This window comes from Aquila chrysaetos, chromosome 14 (assembly GCF_900496995.4).
Source record: "Aquila chrysaetos chrysaetos chromosome 14, bAquChr1.4, whole genome shotgun sequence".
NCBI classification, from domain to species: Eukaryota; Metazoa; Chordata; class Aves; order Accipitriformes; family Accipitridae; genus Aquila; species Aquila chrysaetos.
In genome coordinates, this window is record NC_044017.1 from 26,523,677 (window position 1) to 26,547,472 (window position 23,796).

The 23,796-nt window shown below is 39.5% G+C and overlaps 1 long non-coding RNA gene across 1 annotated transcript; it reads right to left on the reverse strand.

The window, feature by feature from the left end:
• Positions 1–23,487, reverse strand: LOC115350682. The gene is made up of 3 exons (XR_003926561.1): positions 23,476–23,487; positions 22,132–22,133; positions 1–147 (listed from the first exon to the last, which is right to left on the reverse strand). It is a non-coding gene; the product is annotated as an uncharacterized LOC115350682 (long non-coding RNA).
• Between the last annotated feature and the right edge of the window lie 309 nt (positions 23,488–23,796).

Genomic DNA, 23,796 nt, shown 5'->3' on the forward strand with positions numbered 1-23,796 from the left:
CTGAATATCTCCAAGGTGGGAGATTCCACATCCTCTCTGGACAACCTGTGCCAGTGATCAGTCACCCTCACAGTAAAAAAGTGTTTCCTGACATTCAGACAGAGCCTCCTGTGTTTCCCTTTGTGCCCGTTGCCTCTGGTCCCATCACTGGCCACTACTGAAAAGATCCTGGCTCCGTCTTCTTTACACCCTCCCTTCAGGTATTTATGTACATTGGTAAGATCCCCGCTGAGCCTTCTCTTCTCTAGGCTAAACGGTCCCAGCTCTCTCAGCCTTTCCTCATAGAAGAGATGCTCCAGTCCTTTAACCATCTTCATGGGCCTTTGTTGGACTCTCTCCAGTATGCCCATGTCTCTTTTGTACAGGGGGGGTCCATGACTGGACACAGTACTCCAGATGTGGCCTCACCAGTGCTGAGTAGAGGGGAAGGATCACGTCTCTTGACCTGCTGGCAACACTCCTAATGCAGCCTGGGATACCATTAGCCCTCTTTGCTGCAAATGCACATTGCTGGCTCCTGTTCAACTCAATGTCCAAAAGGACACCCAGAGCCTTTTCTGCAAAGCTGCTTTCCAGCTGGGTAACGGCCAGCATATACATGAGGTTGTTCCTCCCCAGCTGCAGGACGGTGCACTTCCCCCTGTTGAGCTTCATGAGTTCCCAGCCAGCCAACTTCTCCAGCTTGTCAAGTTGTCTCTGGATGGTAACACAACACTCTGGTGTATCAGCCTCTCCTCCCAGTTTGGTGTCATCTGCAAACCTGCTGAGGGTACACTTTGCCCCATCATCCTGATCATTCATGAAGATGATAAACAGAGCTGGACCCAGTATAGACCCATGTGTACATGGCTAGTTATTGATCTGTAACCAGACTTTGTACCACTGACCACCACCCTCTGGGCCTGGCCATTCAGCCAGTTTTCAGTCCACCTCACTAACTGCTCATCTAGCCCATACTTCATAAGCTTCTCTATGAGGATTTTATGGGACATACTGTTAAAAGTCTTCCTGAACTCAAGGTAGACAATATTCACTGCTCTTGCCTCTTCTACCAAGCCAGTCGTTTAATCATAGAAGTTTATCAAGTTAGTCAAGCATGGCTTCCCCTTTGTGAATCTATGCTGACTACTGATCACTTTCTAGTCCTTCACGTACCTGTAATTGTTTTCCAGGATTAGTTGTTCCATCATGTTCTTAGGGACCAAGGTGGGTCTGACTGGTCTGTAGTTCCCTGGGTCCTCCTTCTTGCCATTTTTGAAGATAGGAGTGACACACTTTCCTCCACTCCTCAGGCACCTCTCTCAGTCAACATGTTTGTTCAAAGAATATTGTGAGTGGCATTGTAATGACATCAGGCAGCTCCCTCAGTACTCATGGGTGCATCCGATCACGGCCCATAGACTTATGGAAGTCCAGTTTGCTTAGGTATTCTCTAACCTGATCCTATTCCACCAAAGGTATGTCTTCCTTACTCCACATTTCCATCTGGCCTCTGGGGCTTGGGTTTCCTGAAGGCTGGTCTTGCTAGTAAAGACTGAGGCAAACAAGGCATTCAGTACCTCAGCCTTTTCCATGTCCTATGTAACCAGGTCCCCCATCTCACATTTTCCCTAGTCCTCCTTTTGTCACCTATGCACTTAGAGAAGCCCTTCTTGTTGTTTTTGACATCCCTGGACAGAGTCTATTCCATTTGGACTTTAGCTTTTCATCCCTGGATTCTGGAACAATGTTTCTGTATTCCTCCCAAGTTACCCATCCTTGCTTCCACCTTCTGTATGCTTCCTTTTGTGTTTGAGTTTGGCCAGGAGCTCCTTGTTCATCCACACAGGCCTTCTGGCATTTTTGCCTGACTTCACATTTGTTGGGATGGACCACTCTTAAGCATGGAGTGCGTGATCCTTGAATATCAACCAACTTTCTTGGGCCACTCTTCCTTCCAGGGCCTTATCTCTTGTGACTCTTCGAAGCAGACCTTTGAAGAGAGGAATTTCTCATCAGTGCACTCTAGGAACCTCCTGGATTGCTTATGTCCTGTTGTGCTGTCCCTCCAGCAGATATTGGGGTGGCTGAAGTCCCCCATGAGGACCAGGGCCTGTGAAGGTGAGGCTGCTCCTGTCTGTCTGCAGAGGGCCTTATCCACCTGGTCTTCATGGTCAGATGGCCTATAGCAAGCACCCACTATAATGTCAACTTCATCTGTCCTCACCCAAGAGAAGATACAGGCTGCTTTATTTTAAGCTCCCATGATATATGAATCTTCAAAGGACTTTATAGATGTGCTTGTATATGTCTGTAAAATAATATTTTATCCTAAGGGTTTGACAAGTGGACCAAAAAACCCCAACAATCTAAATGGCAGGATACAGACAATAAGTCACATAATTGCAGAAAAATGAAGAATAAAGACCGAGTTCCTCATTGTACACTACAGTATCAGGCCTTTGGTATGGTAGTGCAGCAAACCACTGAATTTTTCGGCCTGCACTCTTCATCTCCTAAGTAATTCATTCTTGAAATCGATTATTCCTTTAGGCCCATGACAGTCCAATACCCTACAGATTAGCTGACAAGGCATTTAGAGGGTCAGTGTAAAATTTCAAATCTAGTGAAAGGGGCAGCTAAGACCTTCATACTGTCTTTGAGACAAGATGCAAAACATGATTCTGTAGGTGTTAAACACTAAATGGGAGGATAGCAAAAGTATTACCATTCTTTTCCCTTGACAAATATTTGTTATACAAAACAGTCATTAAGAAGAGAGGAAGTGTCCTTCTTCTCCATATAAAGTAAGTATATAACAAGATAATTACATAGGATAGTTTTTGCTAGGCTTTTGTTAAACTGCAGTAGTTTTTCTTTAAGCACAGTTGTCCATTATAAACTTGGTAACGAAATGAGTAATGCAGGATTATTCACATTTGAAAAAATCTTAATTTATGTTAGTCATCCAAGTAAGGGAGTTAAACTCTCCTTTGTATCTTCATTAGTGTCTCTGTGATCAAAATTTTTGGTTTAGGAGACTTTGGCTATGTGTATGTTGTTAAATAAAAGACGAGGGTCCAATCCTTGACACATTGATTAAGCCCTTCCTAAAATGGATTTGCCTTATCTTTTCGCCCTAGGTGTTCTAATGGGATTTCCCTATGTCCTAGTTGTTTATGCTATTTTGTTGGCTCTTTATGTCTGAAATAAAAAGTTTGCATTATCTTGTTCCCCTCAACAGTGGCAGAATAAAATTGGAAATGCGTGCTACATGCCCTGGGATGCACATGAAAGAACATGGGATGATTGAGGCCGCAAAGATTGTCTTCTGAAGGAGCATCTGATCATTGCAGAGGTTGCAGGGTTCCAAACATGGTGTAGTGTTCACCACACTGCCTTTTGGAGAGTTTTAGGAAGTAAACTATTCCCTAACAATGTCCAGATAGTATCTTAAAGAATGTAAGTTGGAGCAGTCCCAAATAGACTTACACACTGAGGTGACAAGTAGTGTGGACTTAAGGGGTCAAGCTTGCTTCATGACTCTCCTTTATTCAACAGCACAGATGTCTCTGGTGGTACCCAGGTGATAGAATCCCAGGACTAGGGGATAAACCTGGGCAAAGGCAGTGAATAAACCAAACTTTATACTTCCTATCCAACTCACTTGTGGACCATAATTACTGGACCAAATTTTAATTTGCACATAACGAGGAACTCCTTCTAGGCAAATGGGAACAGCATTGCTGTAATTTTCTAGATTGAAAGTACTACATTTGTTTTGGGAGACACTGGATTCTCACTTGTTGGTTGTTGTTCAGCCAGTCATTCTACCTCGCTTCTCAAAGGATATAATGATGTTTACTCCTTCCTGAAGTGATTTGGAAAAGGCAGTAAATAAGTTAAGTATTTATCAGTATGCTGACAGGCTGAGTATTTTTATCTCAAGGTTTCAAAAATCTTATAAGCCAAAATGATGATTAAACACCTGGATCTTAATAAGTTCTTCAAGTTACTATTGATGACTAATTTAATGTACTTAAACAGATATGGGCATATATCAGCAATGATGGACAGAAAATTGGGATATATTAGTGCATCTTGTGCAGAATAGCTTCAGACTATTTATTAAGTACCTAACTCAGTCTAATACCACAGAATTTTTTTGTTTGCTTGATTGGTTGGATGGTTTGTTTCGGTTGTTGTTTTTTTGGTTTGGATTTTGTGTGAGTGTGTGTATGTGTGCAGGGACAGTAATTCTCTGTGGTGTTAAAACATTAATGTCATATTTAATTGTTTTTAATGGTGCTTCAATACTATCAAACATTATCCACCAAATTCATTCGGGGCTGCTTGGAATTTAGCTCTTCTGAAAATTAGTGCTAGTCAGTGAATTTTCTGGATATAAAATCTAAGATTAGACTTCACAGACTGAGCTTCAGCTCATCTAATCATCACCTACATCCACACAGCTAGTGTTTCCTTCTAGCTAGATACCTTTAAAGGCCTAGAATCACAGGAAGAATCACTGGTCACAGGGTTATACGAAAATCTTGTCAGAATTATTTTTTAATAGAAGAATATAGTAGGGAAGAAAATGTTGTTATAAATTTTAAATATTTTTTCATATATTGAAAGATCTTCCATGTAGAACTAAGCACAGAACAAAGAGCCAGATAATTAAAGAATCTATATGTACTGCAGGAAGGGATCAGATTTTATGCCATGGCAATGGCTGTTTACTCCGCTACACATTGGGGAAAAAATGAAATGTCCCTAATGTTGATCTATCTCTTTTCAGCCTCAGCTGGAAAAAGACAAAGTGCCATTATAGCCCAAGTCCATTTCAGCTAACTTTATGCACCTGACAGAGGCATGTAAATTAGGAGAATATTTTCCTATGTCTATATTCCTCACATAGAGACTTGGGTAACTCCAAAATTCATCTCACAAATGAAATGATTTTCGTTTCATATGGCATTTGTTTAGCCACTAGCAGATACTTGGAAAAAAGTTTGTTGCAACTCTTACTGTCCATGAGAAAAAATTTCTGTCACAAAGTTTATTTAAATATGTATTTAAATAATAATAATAATAATAAAAAGTAGCTGTGGTTGTGGTTTCAACTGCCTAGGCAGCTACCTTGGGACCTGAAAAAGTTGAATACTGTATTATTTTCTTCTGGTAGGTTTCTTTTACTATGATCAATCTACTTTATATCCCTATTGAATTCTGACTTCTTGTACGGGTCATTGTTTCTTATTCCCTAATAGTTCTACTAGGGATGTGCAAACTTAATATATTTCTACCATTTACTGAGTTTGCTGAATTACAAGGAACATGCACATGTTTTATGAACTCTCAGGTGGGTTACAATGTACAGAAATGAAAACAATATATGTGATATCTGTAGAGTCAGCTAGCAGCAAAAAGACAGGGGGGAAAACATTAAAAAAGCCTTGTTTGGTTTTTATGGTGACTCTCCTAGGAATAAATTGACTATGATTTGGGTTTTTTTTACAGCTTGTAAAGTTATGGTCCTGACTGATATTAAAGGTATTGTTTCCCAAAGGTACAGATTATGAGTACTACAATCAAACAGAAAAATATAGTACCACGCATATTACAATTCTATTTACATACTGTACAGTAAGACTTACTTAAATATATTATTGAACAATGGATGTAGACAAAGTTAAGTCACCACTAGTTTCCAAATATTGGTTTATTTTAAAAACACATTTATAACTGCTTCAAAAAGCTAAGTATTACCATTTGAGGTTTTTTTTTTAATTATTATTTCCATTGATTACAACCTTGCAAATGTACCACAACCCAAATTTTTGTTCATTTGATGTTGCCGATACCAACTAATGAACTTAACTATTTCAGTAAGTTTTAATGATTAGGTTTAAAGCTATTTATTTATACCCTATTAAATACCAAAAACTTTGGATACATCCAGTTGATTCTTCCAAGAGATCACTCAGTCATCTCTGAGCTCTGTGGCTTGCTTTTAATTCAAACCACGAAATAAGAAGCAAGAGCCTAGGCACGACTGAAGGCCACACACAACTGCTCCAGATGGTTTCTGTGGAGGCCCTAGAGGTACAGCAGGACACTAGTGTGTAATTAAGGGGGTAGTTTACCGCTACACACTCATGAACACCGACTGCTTGGGGCTTCTTTGTAGAAAAAGTGAGAGTGTATTATGGGAAATGCTATGTTTATGGGTACTTCTTGGCTCTTTGGTTCCTTAAGTCCCAAGAAAACTGCATATGGGAAAGCTAAGGACCCATAAGGACATGAGTGTTCAGTAAAACTTATGACCTCCACAGTATTTCTGGTAGAGTTAGAAATAAGAGCTAGTCAGCTCTTAGATTTACATCCAGGATGGTAAGGTACTAGAGCCAGAGTTACTGTGAGCATCCAGAGTTTCACTAGGTACATCTGTATTATTAAATAAAATAGGCTCATTCTCCAGCATTAAGGATTACTGGCACGTCACAGCTGTCTTTCTCACCAGAATACAGTGGCTTTTTCCATCCTGCCTGCTGGGAACCATCAATGGCCTAAACATTACCTGGAAGAGTGCTAGTTCACACAAGCCAAAACAATGCCAGAGGCAAGAGCTCACTATTAAAGAGCAAAGAAAATGCTCAGGGTTTAAATCTGTGTCCTGGTTCTATTTATTTTACTGATAGGAACATAGTCATTAGGTTCAAACCTGAAGAGTTTGTGAGTTTTGGTAAATCAGAGTTGACATGAAATGATAGTTCTGATTTATTAAAACAATAGCAAAAATTGTATTGTACCTGAACACAGCTTATGGGAAATAAATCACAAAAGAATGGGAGAAAGGATATCTTTTACAAACTCTAAGTACTTTCAGTCTGTTTTTTTCCTTAGCTCCTTAATAGCAGGATCTGAGTTTCTTTTTTGTTTATTTTTTTCTCTTTTTTTTTTCTTCTTTTTTTAACAAAGCAGAGATTTATTCCCCTATATCAGGGCTACTCTGCTTTTAAATTAATAGTTCCAAATGAAAAAGTCATTCTTTGATGGAAATGAATCACATTTTCTTTGCAATGTTAGATATTTAATATTAGATAAAGTATATGAAGAAACTTCAGATTAAGCATAAACATGAGATGCCAATTTACAGGGACATTTATTTCCTTTTTAAAAATTTTGATCATTCAGAATATCTAACAGGAATGGACACATTCACATGTGAACATGGCTGTGATGAGATGAAAACTTTGTCATAATATGTTGCCTTCTTTCTATTATCTGTGATAATGCAAAAAAATTACATATTTTTCTATGTTCTATTTCTTCCTCACCTTGCTCCTTTCACTAAATGAGCATTCTAATAATTTTGAGAAAGAAAAAAAAAAAATGGTCCCACTAAAATTCAAATTTTGAGGATAAGAAGGAGATGGATGACAGAACTGTCTATACTCACATTATTTAAGATTTTGTAAGTCTTTATTTTTAGGACCTTCTATAAAATTTGGCCAAACATTTAAGACTTTTTTCCTGACATATTTTTCACATGTCTGTCTGAGACTATTTTCAGTTGTTTGGGTTTGTGTTTTGACAGACAGAAAAGGATAAATTTCAGTATGAGTCTAGAGAAAAAATACATTGCTTGCTTTGTGTTAATCATACAGTCATTTGGCAGAAAGCTGTAGCTTGTCCATGCCTCGGAGAAACAATTTTAAATTTGGCAGTGTGCTTGCCCTGCTCTCTGGAATATCCCCTTTTGCCATCTCCGAGAAAGCTCTGTGGAATTCAGCTAAGCTGCAAAACTTGGAAAATCGCAGGTTACACATGTTCAGGAGAGGCTCAGGCTGTATTGCTAAACTAATATGCATTTTAACAAGAGAAAAAAAGTTTGGGCTTTTCCAGGGAATGGAAGTAAGTTGCTTAAAATGATGAAAGCTATGGATACAAGCAACAAACAGACCTACAGTTGTTGGCAAGGTAAAGCATTCAGCCTCTCACATTGGCTTAAGTCAATGAGCAATTCAGCCTGTGCATGCAATGGCTGTTAGCTGGCTCCTTCTGTAGTCAGAGAGATGCCTGTAAAGTCCGAATTCAGTGCCTATAGTGTAAATCTGACTGATTTCTTATTTCCTTGACCTAACACATAGATGATTCCTGTTGCTTTTATTCAGGAAGCAAGGGGGGAGATGGACAGTGGACTCTTTATGTTTCAAATCCCACCCTGGTCAGCTTCCAGAATGAAGTAAGCTTTTTTTTTTTCTCTTCACTCAAATTCAATGGTGTTTTTACAGCCTCACAAGAATAATGTATATCAACATTCTCTTAAAAATCATAAAGAAATGCTGTTAGTTCTATTATTAGATGATAACTTCATTTCTAAAGGTTCACATAAAAGCAGGCAAATTCCTGTATTCAATATTTTAGATATCTGAAGATAGAGCTAATCTAAAGATTTCAGGGTCATGAATCATTGCTTCAGATCCTAAAGGTTTGACAAAATTGCAATTCATGGAAAAAAAAAAAAAAACAACCAAATTTTCTAATTAATAAATCAAAGGATACAGGATGTATATTCTCTATACATATGCCACATTGCTTCTCATAAACTGCAACTTTCCAGCTTTTTCAATATCAAATATGACAGCAAGAGTTTACGATTCAGGGACAAACACTTGTACAGTCATTATTTATCATAGCAGGTGATAATACTTGGCACTTTGTCAACTTTTGCATGTAGATTACTAACTTACATGTGGCACTTGAACTGTGCAATGCATATTGGATGATGTGCTCTTGTATGATAGAATATTTGTCTAATGAAATAAGGAGAAAATTGAAAAAGAAGGGAAAAAGCAGAAACAGTTATTACATTGGATACCTTAATTATATATACTTGTATGTGTATCTTTTTTTGTTGTTTTTTTTTTTATACACAAATATCGGTAGATAGATAATCATAACAGATATGCGTTGCATCAGTAATCAATACAGAAACTCTCACAAAATCAGCATTCCATCTATTATTTTAATCTATGGCTGAAAAGAACAAATGTGGAAACAGGCCCCAGCGTTTCGTATGCTGATAAGTGACTTTGGAATCAATTAGCTAGCTGCTTTTCCTTTCACTGTGTATAGCCTATTATGATATACAGGCAATAAGAGTTTTGCTTCAACATGAAATATACATCTGAACCTCAGTCCTGGCTGCAAAGAAGAGATGAATACAATCTAAACCAATAAGAACTAGACTAATACTTGACACTGTGTAATAATTGATGGAAATGTGATAGTCCAGGATATTTCTACAAGGTGTTGTTCAAACGTAGGGTCCTGTACCTCAAAAACATTATTTAACTAAGGTTCTAAAAATACTAAAATTTAAATAGTGATATGAAATGTATCTGAAGTATTTGAATTCCCGAATCTCTGACCACTGAAATGGGAGAGAAAATTACATGAAAACAGATTTTCAGATATTTTCTACTTTGCCAATAGCACTTTTAGGCCAAAGTCCCTGAAGAACAACTTATATCATAATATTTTGGCACTTCCAATTCGAGCTTCCTGAAAATGGAAGAGAAATCATATTTATCTAAGTGTTTAAACACCTCAGAAAGATTTAAACAGAATGTGACACTAAAAGTAGACAAAGGTTAGAGAAGTCTCATTTCTGACTCAACTGGTTCACTGATACCAAAAAAATGACAGTTCAGAGAATTATATCGTGGCATTCAGAAACAGTTTGAGACATGAATTGCATCAATATTTCACAAAAAGCCCTGACTTTCTTTACTCTCATTCTGCAAATATATCCCCTTCAGCAGTCATATGAACTCTATCCAGGTTCTTAACAGAATGAAAGTGGGTTGACCAGGAATGTTCTACTCATTTACTTATAAGTAAATGCAACTTTTCATAGCTATTTATTGCTTTAAGGAGCATATTTTAATGTAAGTTCCCACTTCCTTGAAATATCCTTACAGCAAAATCTCATTTTTTTCCTGAATGTTTAAAAAAGAGATAAATGATAGTAAATAAAAAAGCTCTATTCTTTTAAAATTATTTTAAAAGAAAAAAAAAACCCCAAACTTGTTTTTATTAACTCTTGTTAAAGGAATTGAAATTTTATGACGGAAAGTGGGAGGTGTCTGAGCTTTAGCTGCTGAAAATAATGAAGAATGTATTCCTTGCCTGGTCAGACCAGCTCAAGCATTTTAAATACCACGTCTGACTTCACTTTTTTTTTTTTTTTTTACTAAGATTTGGGAACATTTTAACAGTTCTAAATCAAGTGTGGTTGAGAAATGCCAATAAATAGCAAGCTATGGTGGGTGGTGAAATCTCCCAGCAGTGGAGGTGTGTCCAGGATAGCTGTCCGCAGGTGTGAACCATTTAAATAACAGCCCTTTGCTAACCCATTTCATTTAGACAGAAGTAGACCAGAGCAATACTAATCCACAAGTGGTTTCAATAGGTAGGTGTGAGGTGGAATCTGGGAGGGAGATAGAAAATCTAGTAACTGCATCCAGCTGTGCAGTTTTTTCTAGAATGAACATCTATTTCCTTATCCAAAAATAAGCTATATCAACATTGCTTTTGTCTTCATTGCAAGTTATATTTCTATAACACCATTAGAAAGTCACACCCGTAATCAAAGTAGTAATGTTGATATAAAGGGTATGAATTCATGAGGCCTTAGTTATACCAGGACTAGGCAGGTTTCTCAAGAAAACAATGCCAGACTGATGCTGAAAGAGCAATTAAGCTGGTAGTCTTTTCAGCATACCCTGACACTATAGTAAAGACAGTGTTTGAAACTGATGCAGGAATTGGATGATGCAGGGATTGTGTGAAGCAAAACCAAGCTCATCTGAATATTTCACGTACCTAGTGAATAATAACATTACTATAAATATTTAGGTGTTTCCTCAAAAAGACTTATAGTATTTTATTCAAAATAAATTTTATGTTGCCCTGGTACCATTTCACAGAGTTCCTCTATAGAGATTTAGTGGCTATTTAAACAAAAATGATAGATACTCCCAGAGCTGATGTGATTATGCCAACTTCTATTTTTACAACATTCTATCAATAGCATTCAGCCTGCTATATCCACTCACTGTAGCTGTTCTTAAAGGTATTTTTCAACTTTTTTTTCTTTTTTTTTTTTTTTTCCTTAGGTTGTTACATTATGCAACTGATACAAATGTGAATTTAGCAAACACGAAATTTGCTAACTGTGCTACTCTGGAGACTGATAGATTTTCAGCGTAGCTGTGTGGACTGCATTGGAGCTAGTTTTACAATGGTCACGGTCTATCAGTCTGCTGAAGGAAGGCAGCAAAAAAATTTTCATGCCTCTGCAAATAACAAAATACTTGATCTAGCTATCTTTTCCCTAAACCTCTATTTTTTATTCCTGCCGTCCTGTTTTTCTTGCCAAAAACATGAGTGTTAACATCCTTTCTAGTGCAGCAGAGATTCTGGTGCTTGTGGCCGCTCTCACTGGTGGATGGGATATATGCTTAGAGCAGTGAAATGACATGCTGTTTGGAGATTTGCTGAAATTTTGGTCCCACTTTGGCTTCTTCCAGGAAGTAATTTAGCCTGTGTTTTCTGTTCAAAACTTGCTGCACCTCTGCGACACATCAGCCCACAATGAGCAGCCTGCCGTGGCTGGGGCACTTTACAGGTGAACACCTTTAAGGAAGCACAAGTGTCCTTCAAAATTCTGGATTTACCTAATGACTACACTGCTGTGTACCAATTAGCTTGCTGTAAACCGATTTCATCTTCAGGATAAGCCACTTTGCCAACTGGTAAAGCCGGCATCGAACTTATCTGGTAGACCATTCTTAAAGAAGCGAATGTAGCTGCAGCTTGCAAGGGAAGAGAGCTCATTGCTTCTGGAGAGCTGCTTGCGGGTGGTGCAGAAGGTTTGGGCTACACAGGGACGTTCCAGCCCCTGGGAGCCCCGCAGCACAGACCTAGGTGGGTAGTGCTAATGCTTTTAGGCTGTACGAAGGGCCTGTTCCTGTACCACCCCTTTCTCCCCTTGAAAATCAGGGCCACAAGAAGCAGCAAATTCCATAGCAGAAAGTGCCTAAAGCTGCCTCATCCCACCGTTGAAACCATATCTACTTAGAAGAGTATGTAAACATATATTTTAGGACTGTTCTTCCTTGTCTTACCTGCTCAAATGCTCTTTCTCTTGATCTTTCCTCTATGTGAGTGTGCAACAGACAGGATAATATGCTGAAAAGGGGAAAGAGCATAACCTAGAGGTAACTTGGCAAGAGTGGAGACAGATGGCTGATCTGAAAGCATCAGAGGTTTGCTCCCAGAGTACCTCCCAAAATAGAGTTGGTTGTAAATTAGAATTGCCCTTTATAAACAAGGTGTATTGCTCTAAAGTCTGGCCATCTGATTACGGGTGCAGATGGTCTGTTACTGTGGGGATTTAGAGGTGTAAAGGGATACATGACAGGTAAGTGCCCCAGGCTCATGTCTCAGTGGCCTAAGGTTACGCAGGCTGGATTCAGTTTGTAATTCTTTTCGAACAAGTATTTTTTTTTTATGAGACTACTAACAAGGGTGTCAATATCGTTGTTTTTTGAGTGTGTAAGTTATGGACACTGCTCCAGTACATAATAGACTAAGACCAACAACAATTTTTACATGAACCACAGAGCAATCTCACATATTCTGAAAGATTATGTACATTGTAGATCTAGAATATTTAAATATTTGTAATGTGTTATGTATGTATATGTATATGAATCTAGGTATTTATGAACTTCTGCTTACATATATATACATATACATATGTATATAGAAGTTTACAAATGCATAGAGATATATATATACACACACAGAGGTTTATAAACACATATATGTTCCCATATATAATCAACATATACATACATATGTACGCTGGCAAATGAGGATTTATTTCTTCAGGCAGAACTGCTGTGAGAGCACTACAAAGTAAACTGGCCAAATATCTTACCATCAAAACAGATAGGTAATGACCTTGACTTAATAAAATGTTGCTCATTAATGTGTGTGTTTAGTTATTACACTGAAAAAAAACCCAGATTTTACTCCATCAATACATGACATTTATTTATATATGCTGTATATCTATGAAGTAATACGACTGTCCTTGTATTAAAGACTTGGCTTTTTAATGCACATAGTCACTGTTTTAGCACATGATCAGAAACTTTACAGCTCCTTCTCAGCTGTGGACATCTGGGTTCACAGAGACTGTGGCACCTGGCTTAACTGGTAGGAAAAAAAAGAAAAACTGCTCCACTAAAATATTTCAGATGTCTAAAACAGTCTTTAAATAGGTCTCCATTAGTTTATGAGACACATACAAAATATATAGTGTATTTCAAAACATTTCTTATTCTATCCTAATCCCAAATTCAAGGTGAATAAGTTTAAATACAACCACACATGACATTATTTGTCCATCTATATATGTTTCTTATATGCACATTTGTACCTGCATATTATATACACAATTGTTGTTGGATAGTAAGCTAGCAACTATTTAAAGGTCCAGTCCTGTCAATACAGGTATATTGCAATGCAATATGTAATACATTGTCACAGTTGTTGTGACCTTATGAACTCAGGTGAGTCATTTCATCCTGTTACTTCATTCCCCTTCAATAAAAAATTGAAGGTCAAGGATCATCTCCTATAACTTTTTGTATTTCATATCCAAAATATAGTATAGTAAAAAGAATACTTTACTACCATAGAGAAGATTATATTTATTAAAAAAGTTGAAATGAAATATACTTTTCTCTTACCTCTGAAAAATATTTCTTCACACCTGCAAGACAGCCTCAGTTTTTCATCTCGTGTTAAACCTTTACAGTTATACTGATGTTGTTGAGATTTGGGGAGAGGGGACATTAAAAGTCTGAGAAATATTATTTTTTCCACATTTTTTTTTTTTTTTTTTTTACTGTTCATGTCATGTTCTTTTTTCACTTGGATTTATTTGAGGTAGTGGGAATTACTTTCAAAAAGGAAGCTTACAACCTTTGGACATTATTAATGTGTAATATTCCTAAAATATGGTAATGTTTTTTGCAAGCCTTCTAATGTCAGCATTTTAAAAATAAGTCTTTCTCTTTATATAGGTACAAAGTGCGATTCTCCCATTTAAATAGAACAGCCCTTAGTCCTGTGGCTGAGCGCTAGATGGAGGTGCACAGGGAGGTTCCCGGAGCCAGGGAAACCCAAGGAAGAGCAGATGATAGCCACGCCAGGAGCTGCCAGCTCTCACGAGAGAGGCTGACGTGCCTTGGGCATCACCAGGAGCAAACACGGGAGATTTGACGGGCCTGCAAACAGGGATGGAGAGAGCGCCGTGCTTTGTGTAGCAGTTCATGCAGAAGAGCGAGCGAGGAGGGCCATGCACCCTGCTTGTAGGCCCACAACCCAGGGAAGTGCTCTAGGTCTCTGCTGAGCGCTCACCTCAGAGCTAAAAACAGTGTTTCTACAGAGAAAGCCCCTGAGATGGCTGACAATTCCACCCAGACAGAACTGGTAAGGAAGGAGGCTTCAGTACAGATAGTAGGTTACAATGAGTGCCCACACCCTTCTCTTGGAGATGAGGTAAGTGCTTGCAAAAGTTGTGCAAGGGTTGATGATCTGTTGTGTCATGCGGGTGAGTTGCAGGAAACATTCAAAAAACTGCACAGTATTATTGGGGCTGAGATGGAGATAGATAAGTGGTTTCAGAACCATGCTCCTGTGGTGGATACCGCAGATAGTGAGGCACCTTGGACCCTGGTGACCCCCAAAAGCAGGACTCTGCTTCAGTCCCCACCCTCCAGCATTACAACCAAAACCAGGTATGAAGCTTTAACAGCTGTAGACACCCACGAGCAAGGTCTGCAAGGAGAAACTGGACCAGAAATGACGAGTGCTCATAGTGGGTGACTCTCTGTTAAGGTGCACTGAGGCACCCATCTGCCAGACAGACAGAGCGTCACGAGAGGTATGCTGCCTTCTGGGAGCTAAGATCTGAGATGTTGCTGAGAGCGTGCCGCAACTTGTCAAAAGCACAGACTGCTATCCATTGCTACTTTTCCATGGGGGCACAAATGACACCGCAAGCCAGAACCTGGGCAGAATCAAGGAAGACTGCAAAGCCTTGGGGTGCAAGTGAAAAGTATTGGTGCCCAAGTAAATTTTTCTTCCATTTTAGCAGTTAGAGGAAAGGGTGCAGCCAGAAATGGATGTATAATGCAAATAAACTTCTGGCTTTGTAGATGGTGCTGTCGTGAAGGTTTTGGCTTTTATGACAACAGGACATTCTTCCATGACTATAGCCTGTTAGGGCAGGATGGGATCCACCTGTCTGGAAAAGGCAAGGGAATCTTTGGCAGCAGTCTGGCCAACTTGGTGAGGCGGGCTTTAAACTGAAGGACTTGGGGGGTGGGGTCCAAAATGGCAATGTTCACACCATTGCATCCAACTGGGAAATAAGCTAGGCCAACCAGAGCAGCAACAAATGTTCCTTAGCTGCCTCCCAAGATGAGAACCAGAAGACCAACCACCTCGAGTGCATGTATACCAATGTACACAGCCTCGGGAGGAAACAAGAGGAACTGGAGCTCTGTGCCCAGTCAGCAAGTTATGATATCACAGGAATAACTGAAACATGGTGGAACAACTCAGATGACTGGAGCCAAAGGCAGCCAAGTGGTATGCCACAACTGATAATCACTAATGCATTTTTCTCAATCCTTTTGGTGGCAAAGTGCAGGTCACAGTGTGCTTTCACTTGGAGGGGCAGCCAGCACACTTGGAATCGACTGCCCCAGGGGTGGAAACACAGACCTACCATTTGCCATGGACTGATCCAGACTGCACTGGAACAGGGTGAAGCTCCAGAACACTTGCAATACGTTGGTGACATCATTTTGTTGGGTAACACAGAAGAAGTTTTCCAGAAGGGGAAGAAAATAGTCCAAATACTTCTGAAAGCTGGTTTTGCCATAAAACAAAGTAAGGTCAAGGGACCTGCACAGGAAATCCAGTTCTGGGGAATCGGATGGCAAGATGGATGTCATCAGATCCCAATGGACGTGATCAACAAAATAACAGCTATGTCTCCACCAACTAGCAAAAAGGAAACACAAGCTTTCTTCAGCATTGTGGGGTTTTGGAGATTATTTATTGTTATTATTATTTTCCCTTCCTTTTCTATCCTATTAAACTGTCTTTATCTCAACCCATGAATTTTACTTTTTCTTTTCTGATTCTCTCCCCTATCCCACTGGGGGGAAGGAGTGAGCAAGCTGCTGTGTGGTGTTTAGTTGCCAGCTGGGGTTAAACCACAATGGATGGTTATAGGCTGTTTTGTAAAGACAGGCAGGGAAGAAGAGGAGGAGGAGTCACACTCTATGTTAAGGAGAACCTTGAATATATAGAAGTCAACTATGTCGATTGTGGAAATCCTATCAAATGCCTCTGGGTCAAGATCAGAGGGTTCATCTCCAAGGGGGATCCTACAGTAGGCATCTGCTACCGACCTCCAAACCAAGACGATAAGGCCAACGAAGCAATATTTGGGTCACTTAAGCAAGCTTTGGGTCAAGAGAACCTGGTTCTTATGGGTGACTTCAACTACCCAGACATTTGTTGGAAGAAAATACAGCAGTTCACATGTCATCCATCAGGTTCCTGGAAAGCTTAGAGGACTGCTTCCTCATACAAATGTTAGATGTGCCAACCAGGAATGAGGCACTGCTGGACTTGCTACTCAAAAACCAAGAAAACTTGCTTTGTAATACCTCTTTTAGCGATAGTCTTGGCTGCAGTGATCACAATATCGTGGAGTTTGGGATCCTGCTGAGCACGCTGAAGGGTAGTACTGAGAAAAAAGCTTTAGATTTTAGAAGAGCAAACTTCAGCTCACTCAGAGCTCAGTTGGGAGGAATTCCGTGGGAAGCTTCCATGGTGGTTGAAGGAGCTAGCGAGTGCTGGGAGTTTTTCAAGAACGCTCTCCTGGAAGCACAAAACCAGTTCATCCCCTTTAAAGGTAAGGCAAGTAGGCAGAGCAAGAGACCCCCCCTTGGCTTAACTGCGAGCTTCTGCGTCTGCTCAAAACCAAAAGAGAAGCGTACCAGAGATGGAAAAGCCAACGAGTACCCGTTGAGAACTACAAGGGCATTGCCAGGCCATGCAGAGATACAATTAGAAAAGCAAAAGCTCAGCTCAAATTGAAATTGGCCAGAGATGTCAAAAGCTACGAGAAAGGATTCTTCATGTACATAAACAACAAGCAGAAACAGAAGGAAAATACTGATGCGCTGTTAAACAGGAGAGGTGAATTAGTCACCAACAATGCTGAAAAGACAGAGGTTCTCAACACTCCACCTCTGTCTTTACCAGCACTGTTGCGTCCCAGGCTTTGGGAACAAAAATCCAGGTTGTTGTAAACACAGACCCAGCGTCAGTGAAGGAAGAGTTGATTTGTGAAATATTACAGGAGCTTGACCTCTACAGATCAATGGGCCCTGACAATACCCACCCCAGGGTGTTAAGAGAGCTGGCTGACATCCTTGCGTCGTTCCATAATCTTGGAGAAGTCATGGAGATGAAGGGACATCCCAGAAGACTGAAAGAAGGCTAATGTCACCCCCATCTACACAAAGGGCTTAAAAGAGGATCCAGGAAATTACAGGGCCATCAGTCTTACTTCAGTCCCTGGGAAAGTTATGGAACGAATCCTCCTGGGGGCTATCACAAGTCAAATGAAGCACGTGACTGGGAAAAGCCAGCATGGATTCACCAAGGTCAAATCGTGCTTGACAAACCTGATCGCCTTCTACAACAAAGTAACCTGCTCAGTTGATGTGGGGTGAGTTGTGGACATTCTCTACCCGGATTTCTCCAAGGCTTTCGATACGGTTTCCCACAGCTCCTCCTAGAGACACTGATGCATTGCAGTCTAGACAAGTGGTCTGTGCGGTGGGTGGGGAACTGGCTGACACGCCGCACCCAGAGGGTGGTGGTAAATAGCTCCTTTTCAAACTGGCAACCTGTCACAAGCGGGGTCCCCCAGGGATCGATATTGGGCCCAAGACTGTTTAATATCTTCATAAGTGATCTGGATGATGGGATCAAATGCACCCTGATGAAGTTTGCCAATGGTACCAAACTGAGTGGGGAAGTGGACACTTTGGAAAGCAGAGCCACCCTGAAGGAAGACCTGGATAGGCTGGAAGAGTATCTAACAAGAACCTTGTGAAGTTCAACAAATACAAATATAAGGTCTTGCGCCTGGGAAAACATAATCCTGGAGTGCAGCACAGGCTGGGATCTACCTGGCTGGGGAGCAGCTCTGTGGAAAGGGACCTGGGGGTCCTGGTGGACAACAAGCTCAATGTGAGTGATCAGTGTGCTGCTGTGGCAAAGAAAACTAACAGGATACTGGGTTGCATCAACAAGGGCATCACCAGCAGAGATAAAGAAGTCATTATCCCACTCTACACAGTGCTTGTCAGGCCACACCTGGACTACTGTGTTCCGTTTTGGTCCCCACTATGCAAAAAAGCTGTGGACAGGCTGGAGACAGTCCAGAGAAGGGCCACAGAGATGATCAAAGGACTGGGAAGCCTGCCATGTGAGGAAAGGCTGAGAGGACTGGATTTGTTGAACCTTGAGAAAAGAAGGCTGATGGGAGACCTTATCACCATGTTCCAGTGTTTAAAGTGTGGCTACAAAGAAGATGGAGACTCCCTTTTTACAAGGAGTCACATGGAAAAGGTGAGGGGTAATGGGTACAAGTCATTCCTGGGGAGATTCTGACTGGACACAAGAGGGAAATTTTTTCACGATGAGGACAATCAGACATTGGGATAATCTCCCCAGGGAAGGGGTGGATTCCCCAACATTGGACACTTAAGATTCGGCTGGACAGGGTGCTGGGCCATCTTGTCTAGACCATGTTTTTGCCAAGAAAGGCTGGACAAGATGATCCTTCCGGTCCCTTCCAACCTGGTATTCTATGATTCTGTGATTGTATGATTCTATGTCATATCAGTAATTAATGGTAATTACAACCTCACTTAAATACTGAACTTTTTGTTTTCAATTGGTCTGAAATTTCTTACCTTAGCATAATTGCAGAAAAGAGATGAAAAGAGATGTTTCAAATTAAGAGTTTTATATTAAATAATCTTTTGTGGTTTTGGGTTTGGTTTGTTGTTTTTTTTTGTTGTTTTTTTTTTGTTTTGTTTTGTTTTGGTTTGGTTTTGTTTTTGTTTTTTTTTTTTTTTTTTTTACTGGAAGGTTATTCAGCTGGTTGACATAGAGCCAAGCTTCAAAAAAAAAGAATGTGCTTACTCAGTTTCAAGTATAGCCTGTTGAAATCAATGAAATGGCACAACTGCTTATAGATAAATCCATGGAATGTTTCTAGACTGGATATTGTATTTCACCACTGGGGAACAGACCTTGTTGCCCCTCCTCCAAAAATTCTCCTTCATTTACATCACATTTCTCCTAAAACACTGAAAATTTTGTAATATATTACAATCTTTGAATTACCTATTAAACCCAATAATAACTATGATTTGTATTTCAGCCACAGTGCAGGTTACAAAGGTAGAGCAAAGGAGTTAATTCTACAGCTTACTCTCTCTCACCCTTTTCATTCTACAGATTGCCTGCCAGTGGCTTCTCTTTCTTTGCTTCTAGTTACCTTCGTGCCAGTTTCAGGAGTTTTCTGAAGATGTGAATTATCAAAGTACTTATGTCAAAACAAGCAAGTTAGTGCTTTGAAAATGGACTAATCTTTTTCTTTTTTTTTTTTTTCTTTTTCTTTTTTTCTTATTTAGCTCAATTACCTGCAACAAAAAATTCTGAATATCAGGCAGCCAGGTACTTGGAAAGAATACACTGTGGGAATTAATGTGTATGCAGCATAAGAAAAAGTACAAACATACTGGGGGTCTTAAAGAATCAAAATACGCTTCAGTAATCTCTTAGCCACTAAGAGAATGTCTTCACATCTGTGTATATATTTTTAGAGCCCTTCGGAATGAATTATTCTTTATAACAAGGACAGGACAAGGTTTGCAAGTAGGGTTTACATGCCCAAAAAACTGTCTAATTTTTCTGGCAGTTCCAGGTGACTAATGGAAGATGGTACATCTCCTTACAAACTTTATCCTGCCAATGTCCTTAGCCCATTGCAGTTAAAACAGAATGCCACTGTACAACAGGGTGTTGTTTTAGCATAGTAAGAATATATGCAGTTTAGGCTTTTCAGTACGTTTCAGTTTTCCCATGAACACTCTGACAATGTAATACAACCTTATATGGCTAAAAGTAATTCTGAGGGCATGAAGCAAAAATTTTGCTTTCTTTTAATTAAAACTGCCAGAAATAGAGACAATTTTGTATCAGCAGTGCCCTTTTTAATAGAGATCCATTTCTACTCTCAGTGTCTTATGTGGAATTGCTGGTCAACAAAGATGAATGTACATTTTATTCAGAGTCATGTAAAGGGACCTAAAGGATGCAGTGAACCGGCACAATGCCTTTCACAGCTGGAGCCTGTATTGAAATGCTAAGACCTTGCTTTAATTCCTATTGCACACTAAGTGCAATATCCCTGATCCTGCGCTACTGAAAGCAATAGCAAAACTTTCATTGGCTTAGCTGAGGGTTGGACTAGTCCCTGAATTTTTTGCACACTCAGTAAGTGTCATTTTCTACGTCTATGGGTAAATTTTAAAAAAAAACCAAAACCAAAACCAAACAAACAAGCAAATCCAACCAGACCCAAACTCTTCCAGCAGAATTCTCCATATTGATGGAAGATGGTTAGAAGTGTTTAAGCTTCATTGAATCTGAGAGGATTAACTCCCAAAATTACTTACAATTCAGAGAGTGACTCAAATTTTCACAGAAATACAGTTTAGTACTTAGTGAAAACATCCCTCCTTTGAAATTCAGTCTTGTGATTTTGTAACGAACAAAACTCGTTTTCTAGTTTATACTAGATGCAATATTTGTATCTGTATTTAGTGCTCAAACGGGTAGAAGTCAATAATAAAATTTTAAATTTATTTAAGACTGGGCACTAAACCAGAGATTCTCAAAGTGCTTACAGAGTCCCAGTTTATTAAGCCACTACAATTTGTTATAGGTTTGCGAGAAAAGTACCTGGGGGCAGTGGAGGAGTGGTGCCTTTTTTGTTTAAATGCTAAGAAAGTTTTAGCCTTAATTCTCCAAGCATAGCCAATATAACAATGAGAAAATATTTTCCTCTTGAACAGACAGATGGTACTTCATGTCATCTGATATGCAATTAATAGTTATATTCAGCCTCTTAATTTTATTCTTTTTATTAACCATACATATATTTACATTATCCATACATTAGAAAATCTGTTGCTAACACATGTTCAGAATGCACATTCATTATCTGCACTGGCTTGCCTACAATGTTTTAGAGCTATTAGGCCTAAATTTGCCACAGCCTACAGGTGTACGCTGAGTCCCATGCTACCCTTTCCAGACATAATTTTAAAACATTGCTTTAAAAGCCCTGGGAGGCCCCTGAGCCATTCTAGCTTGGTTTAATTCTTTTTCTGTATAGCATGCTTCATAAGAGTGTGCCCCATAGCAGTAAACAAAATCTAATCAATAAAATCCACTGAAATTTGACCTTCTCTTCACCCTTAGACTTGGTTGGACTTATTTTTATTTTATTATTATTTTTTAAATTACTAAACAAATGGTGAATACAGTTTTGTGTGTTCCCTTACGGTTGACTGCAGTCGTTTTGGGTAATCAGTTACTGGTGTAATAGCTCTTTAATTGTACAGCATATATAGAACTGGAACAATGTATTCATAAATGGGCTCTGGTTTTCATTTAATACTTGAATGCTCCTGAAAGGAGGAGGCTGATAATACTCAATAGAGTCAAGTAAAATGCAAGATTCTTCATTGCTGTTTTAGTGCTGTGTTGCAATCTGGCCAAACAGAAGTCCTGCTGCCCTTGTCCCGAATATGATCAGCCATTACCAGATGTCTGAAAAGCCACACAGTGCCTTTACGATGCAGAAAACATCTATGAAAGGGGAGAGACCACAACTGGATCATCAGTCATCCATTTGAAGCAAATGAGTATTCTGCTCATGGTGGCTTCATGTTACAATTATAACCACACTGTTGAAAACTTTTCTGTGTTAAGCAAAGATTAAACACAGAAAGCTTGTCATACTGTCAGTCACATGCAGGTTTAAAGCTTGATTACTTTCTGTATTGTTTATCTATAAGCTTGGGCTCTGTTTAGGGCATAGGGATGAGCTCTGGTCCCTTTTAGAAGGCAGATTCTCAGCTTACTCACTGTCTTAATGTGCACCCAGGTGCTCGGTCTTGCAGTCTGCTAGGTCAGTAAAAATTGAGTCATAGGCAGCAGAACGTCAGTTTGTCTTTTTCTAAGCATAATGCAAACACCTTAAGCCAAGCTACAAACAATTCAACAGAAAACAATGCAGGCAAAAAGTGCATGGATCTCAGTGTACATCTATATTACTAAATAAAAGAGAGGCAAGGAGAAACCTCGTGCATCGAATCTGCAAGGCTATACCTATTCCAGGAAAGTTAGAAGACATATGTCATAGGTACAGGCACACAGTTGTTAAACATACAGTGTTAAAGTGTTAGGAAAGTACATCCCAGCATTTAGTCTGTGCCAGCCACCCCTCTACAGCAGTGCTTGACCACAATTTGGTCATTTACATGGACTGAGGACTATTCTCAATGGGCAATGCATTTTGGCTAGCCTGATTGGGATGGTAGGAGAGCTAGGTCTATGTCTATAAGCCGTGCCGTGCTACTCGGGCTTAGGGCCAAAAACCAGTCCCTGGCACACAAGCATGCAGTACGTGAAGTGCTATTGTTCACTCTGCTTAATTGTTATGTTGGTACATAGCTCAGGTTTGGTTTACTCCAACTAGATCTCTCCAAGACAAATCTGATCCAGTGAGTCAATGCAGGCCTAAAAGAAGCTTCTTCCAGATGTCTTCAGGGCCAGGGATTAATCCTTGGCCTGCCTATATTTATCAACTTAAACAGAGCCAAAAATTATCTATTGTAAGCTTGTGCTGAAGTCTACTTCAGGCTTTGTATTGTAGGTACAGCTGGAGAAGTTTGGAGATACCATGTCATCTGTCTTCTGACATGTTTATACAAGGTTTTGCCAGAATTCCTTCTGTTAATGGAATGCTCAATAAACACTTATTTCATTACTTACTTGTGACAAGAGGATTAAAAAGGTAGACAAGAGTAACACAAAATCATGTCTGCTGCCCTTTCATAGCAGTGAGCTTTGATAGATGTATCCCACATCTACTAAGCCATTTTCCCTGAGAGCATTCCGTGGAAATTCAATAAAGAAATTGCTCCTGAGCTGTCCAGTGCCCTCCATTACAGATTCAGTAGTCTTAACACAACACTGTTTTCTGTTTGTTGCTTAAGGTCTCAAAAATACAATGGCAAACGAGCACAAGATTTCCTATTACATGACCACATATTAGGAGAGAAAAAAAAAATGCATAGATTTTTTATGTGAAAGATCTTTACATATCTCAGAAATAAGCAAACCACTACTTTGAGCCATATTCTGACCTCCTGACATGGCATCTCTACTGAACTTAATCAATCTAAACTTTAAAAATATTACAGTGCTTAGATTCAAGTAAGCTATAGAGACTGGTTTCACAACCTGCCAGATACTAACTCCCTACATACA